We start from the raw sequence: 6000 nt of genomic DNA on the forward strand, positions 1-6000 counted from the left end.
GAACATCTAACCCGAACACCCGTTCTTTCATTGCTTTCGATAATATACCTGCTTTCAACCCGAAACATTCTCGTGTGTGTCGGGACACCTAACATGTAACATAAATAGAAATAAACCAGAATTAATCTTAAACGAAGTTCTCGCGCGTTTTAATTGCATTACTCACTCACCAGACCCCTGCAGAAATTGGCACCCGCCAATCACTTCAGGCTTAGTCGGGTCCTTCCGCCCCTCCACAAACATTGGTCCTTCGAGCCGGATATCCTTCCGCTATTCCAGCTTGCATCGGCGGAATTCCTGATAAGTACAACATTTCTTATTATATCCCATTACAAACTTACAAAAGTGTGAGGTTTCCCGCTCTTCCATAGCGACCTACACACTTCTGTATACTTGTATGTACATACCTGACCAGTTCCAAGGGTTACATGGTATTTCCCGATCATTTTTGTGTTTAGGAAGTGCATTTTTTTTTTCATTCTTCGAAATTCTGATTGTCCAAAAGTCCAATTGCATAGCAATACATATGTATGTATATACACGCATATACATACATACATACATACATGTAAAAACAGCTGTTTTCTAACCTGCAAGTAAAGGTGTTTAATAATCGAGAATGAATTTATAAAGTACCACTTACCTTTACTTAAAGTGTAAAGTACACTTCACGGGCTGATCATTAGTCCATCGGCATAAATTATTTATGTCAAATAATTTTTACATCCATACATACATATGTATGTACATACAATTTAATTTTTGCCGCGGTAACCACTCTCATATGTACATACATACATACATATGTCCACATACAATTTGAATTCACCCACACAAAATTAATTGCAGCCACTCCGATTGGCTTTCCGCAATTTAATAATTCGAAACCTACATAATTAAAGCAGGAAATCGTGATTTTCGTTAAACAATTTACAATTAATTAAATTCACAAAACATAAAACACGGCAGAACAGCTGACTCGCGATCAGTGCTGACACCCAAGTCTCATCAGTGCTGACACTTGAGCCAAGCCGTGACTCGGTCACGACATCCATATTTTCCTTCGTGATTTTCGTATTGTGCAAAAATATTTCAATCGACTGATTGAATTTAATTCGCAAACTATTTTCTAAAGAAAAATAAAAACCTTTTATTTATATGGAATTAATATTTTTGCTTGTCTTGGTGCATTTTGATCTTTTCCTCACAGATCCATGAAATTGATCTTGTCCGTTTAATGAATTAATTCCAAGTTTTTTTTTCCTTCGTTGAAAAGTTATCGGCACTCCCAATCCTACTGATATCAATTTTTCCATATTTTTAAATACTCTTATAAATTTTAACATTTTTCCACATTGTATAAATTTTAATATCCAAGTGATTATATATCCTTATAATTATTCCCACAACTGCGAGGAAAATTATAAATCCTTCTAATTTCATTTATGCGATCTTTGCTTATTCATTGTGGTCATTAAAAAGAGGAGACATTTCTCCTTCTCACTCCTCCTCTATCCTTAAATTATACAGTCCACTTACAGCTTCGTTTCGATCTCCTCGCTTGAGAGCTCTAAGTCCACGTTTGTTGCCATTCGATTCGTAATAGCCCAGAGGACACTCTACGATGTCTCTTTCCGACTTTGTTGCCGTGTGCGAGGCATTAACGGCGTTCGAGGCTCGCGAGGCCCAGGCTTTAGCTGACGATGTGCCACTCGTCTCTATTAAAATACACTTAGACCAGCTTAAGTCACTTTGGGCAAAAGTCGAGGCAGAGTTTTCACGATGCTATAAAGCCTTGACGGCTCAAAAGAACGACGATAGTCCGAAGCACATAGCTACAATTAAAGCTAAACATGATTATTGTTATATGGTATATGTGCGAGGCGGGACTTTGTTTGGAGAGCGAATCGAGCAGTTGTCCACAAAAGTGGCTCCCCCACCAGTCAGGCTCTCCGTCGATTCCACCCATCAAAGCCACACAGTTCCCCCGTGCGAAGTCGAAATCTTTAACGGAGACAGCCTGGCTTGGCCTACATTCCGTGATTTGTTTACCGCGATTTTTATCCATAATCCAAGCCTAACACAAGTGGAGAAACTTTACCACTTAAGTTGCAAAACTCGCGGTGAAGCCAGAGCCATTGTTTCTAGGTCACCCTTGACCAATGAAGGGTTCCAGTCCGCGTGGGATAACCTCACTGCGCGATACGAAAATAATCGATTATTGATTATGAGCCAAGCCAAGCAGCTTCTACAGATCCCAGCTGTAACACAAGAGTCTGGCAAAGCGTTGAGAGAATTGCAGACCTCAATTCAAGGTTGCTTAACCGGTCTTGAGCTTTCCGGAGCTCGTACAGACAATTGGGATATCCTTCTTATAGCAATCTGTACGAGCAAAATGCCCAAATCCACCCTTCTGTTGTGGGAACAGTCCGTTCCAAATAAGACCGCCGTCTCATCCTGGGACGACCTTAATCGATTCCTAACTGAACGCCACCGTGTACTAGAGGCCACAGATGTCCTTCAACCAAGCTCTAGCGGTCAGACCTTTCCATCCGTAAGCCGAAAACCTACGGCACGAGCTCAGGCCTTTTCCGCTCAAGTACAAGAGAGCTCAGCACCTGATGCTTGTATAATTTCGAATCCTGCGTCCTCCGATTCTTCCAGCAGCCCTCATGTAAACGTGGGAAGTTACTTCGCCTCCACTCGCAACACTGGCCTCCTGGGTACTGCAAGGGTAACTATTCATCATCGTGGCCAGCAGTTTCCAATCCGCGCTTTGATTGATATGGGATCCGAAGCGTCCTTTATTTCCCAAAGAATGTTTGAATTGATTAATCCTCCAAGCTGCAAAGTATCAACTAGCATTCGCGGCATTGGGCAATGCGATGCTGGTAGCGGCGACAAAGTGTGCCGCTTACAGATTTCTCCTCCTGACGAACCGCTGCGACGGTTCCAAGCAGTCGCCGTGGTGCTGCCTAGTGTAGCTGAAGCACTTCCGTCCCGCGCCGTCCCGAATAAGGTGAAGCAGGATTCGCTTGACCTTCCGCTCGCTGATCCGCAATTTCACCAAAGAGCTCCTGTGGATTTGGTGCTTGGAGCCGAGCTCCTTCCCACTATCCTTGGGGAACGAATCATCAAGAATGTTGGTGATTCCTTCGTGGGGATCGAGACGATGTTCGGATGGGTTCTCTGTGGATCCGTTACTGGAAAATCCAGAAGGTCTCGGTCCACCTCCTCCAGCAGGCCGAAGATGTCTCTAAGGACAGCAGCACCATCCGATTTAGAACGCAGTTCTAATTGCTTCAGGTGCCGCGTTTGTCAAGGGGCACACGCGCTCCGTCAGTGCCGACAGTTTCGAGGACTACGAGCTGACGACAGGCTACGGGTAGTCTTGAGCAACGGATACTGCCCGAACTGTTTGGCTCATGAGCATTCCAATGGTTCCTGCAGGAGCACAGCAGGATGCCATCGATGTGGCAAGCAACACCACACGCTCTTGCACATCGACAGCTCTGTCGCCTACATCCAACCCAAAGAGCAAAGACCCGAAAGGCACCCGCCTTTCATTCGGACTTCTATCCAGAGGTCATCAGCCATCGTGCCGCCTATTTCATCTGCATCCAAAGTTCCCCCTCCATCTCCACCCGTGTCTTGGCGATCCAGAACGCTGCCATCCCCCATCCTTAGACATGTCCAGCGAGGCAATTGCAATTTGTTGCAAGGGGGGCGGTATGTTCACGCCACCGGGTGAACAGCAGAGAGTGAGGGGTAGGGTTTTTTCCAAAACCGAATTCGGTCACACTGAGGAGGGTGACGAAGGGTTCTCCTGTAAATCGCCATATTCAATCCAGTACGAACATCTAACCCGAACACCCGTTCTTTCATTGCTTTCGATAATATACCTGCTTTCAACCCGAAACATTCTCGTGTGTGTCGGGACACCTAACATGTAACATAAATAGAAATAAACCAGAATTAATCTTAAACGAAGTTCTCGCGCGTTTTAATTGCATTACTCACTCACCAGACCCCTGCAGAAATTGGCACCCGCCAATCACTTCAGGCTTAGTCGGGTCCTTCCGCCCCTCCACAAACACAAGGGAACTGGGTAAACTCGTTTGTACGCACTTTCACTTATAGTCGAGACATCACTACCTGAATCGAAGAACGCTGATATAACCTCATTGCCCAAACGAACATCTTTGAAGACACGATTATATAATTTCTTGACTATCTTTTCGGAACTCTTTTCCCTGCATGCTACACTGATTCACCTTATGACCTGGCTGGTTACATTTAAAAAACTTAAACTGGCTCTCTTTACAGTTTTTCGCTATGTGATTTCTTCCTCCGCACTTGTAACATCTAGGCGGCTCATTGATAGCAATAGCCTGCTGCTTCTTCCTAAATTTTTGAACTTTAGACCACTTTGACTCTTTCTCAGTAGAGATTTTCTCGTATATTTTCAAGTTTTCTCGAAATTCTCTAAAATCCTTGGCTTGATACAACAGACTCTTGTTTTGCTTTGAATCAGGTATACCCTCTATTATATACTCTATAACACTTTCTTCATCTAATGTGCTCTTTTTCGCCAAACTCTTCATTTCATAAAAATATTCGATCACACTCTCATTCTGTTTTTTCTTTCTATTCTCGAGTAGCTTATGTACTTGTTTTGCGGACAACTTCTCTGAAAATTCTCTCTCTAAGGCTGACTTTAGACTAATCCAATCGGTAAGTCCGTCTTCGCTACCGACAAACAATTTTGCAGCCCCTTTTAACAATTGCCTACTGTAAATGAATTTCTGTAAATCGTTCCATTTGTTTGTCTCTGCACAGTTCTCAAAATCTGCAAGCCAATTGTCGACATCTTGCTGCTGGCTACCATCGAATACAGTTAACGAATCTTGGATATCTCTTAGGGTAAACGCCATTATACTCTGTACCTCTTGTTGATCGTTTACTACTTGTAAGCTGCGCTCTAGTGAGTCCTCGTAGAAGGATGCTTCTTCAACTCCTGACTCGAAAAAAGGTATTAGTCTTCCTTGTAACTCTGCCTTGTTTCCCTTAATACTCAAGCTATTCTCTTTCAACTTTTCTTTCAGCTCTGCTACCGTGAGTTGCAAGATTTCGTCGTGTGGCATAATTTAAAGCTAACGTTAGTGGGTTAAGTTAATTGATATCAATCTATAATGTTATACAAATGTTTTACTCTTTGGTTATGGCCCTTTCTTGCTCAGTTAATACTTGCTCTTGTATCTGATCTGATTGATGCCGCCGTCGGTGTGAGTGTTGCTCTCTGGAAACTCTTTGTCGTCGTTTGTGTTAATGCTGCTCTAGATTCTCCTTGTGTCTTTTCGGCCTAAGTACCGCACTCTGGATACACTCTACGTTTTACTACTTCCACTTGCGATGGTTGATGCCGTTGTCTGTATGAGTGCTTCTCGTCTTGGTTTTGTACTCTCTGTGCCTCGTCGTTCGTTTTGCTGCTCTTATCGTCATGTCACGCACACTTCTGGGGATGATGCCGCCGTCAGTGTGAGTGTTGCTCTCTTGTCTCGTTCGCACACTCGTATTTGCACACTCTTTGTGCCTTGTTGTTTGCACACTCTGTGCCTCTTTGCTTACTCTCTTAGGTCTTCGTCTTGTTGTTTCTCTGGTTCGTTGCCGTCTCTGTTGCTCTTGTGGATTTCCCTTTTTTTTTCTTACGACATGGTGCCAAAAATTTTCAGTGTACGCTCGGTGTGCTTTTTTATCGCTTGCCAAATAACAAATACCTGTTGTTCTCCAAAACTTCAACTATCTGAAAAGGACTTCGAAACTTTGGATCCTATTTTGTGTAATGTCGTTCATTGGGACTTACCAATACTAAATCTCCCACACTAAATTTCTGTATTTTAGCTTTGTTTTTATCGAATCTTGCCTTTTCATATTCACCCGCAACTTTTTATATTTGCTAAAGCTCTCGACCTAGTTTCTTCAAGGTCATGTCACGCACAC

This window comes from Drosophila willistoni, unplaced genomic scaffold, assembly GCF_018902025.1.
Source record: "Drosophila willistoni isolate 14030-0811.24 unplaced genomic scaffold, UCI_dwil_1.1 Seg169, whole genome shotgun sequence".
Classification (NCBI taxonomy): Eukaryota; Metazoa; Arthropoda; class Insecta; order Diptera; family Drosophilidae; genus Drosophila; species Drosophila willistoni.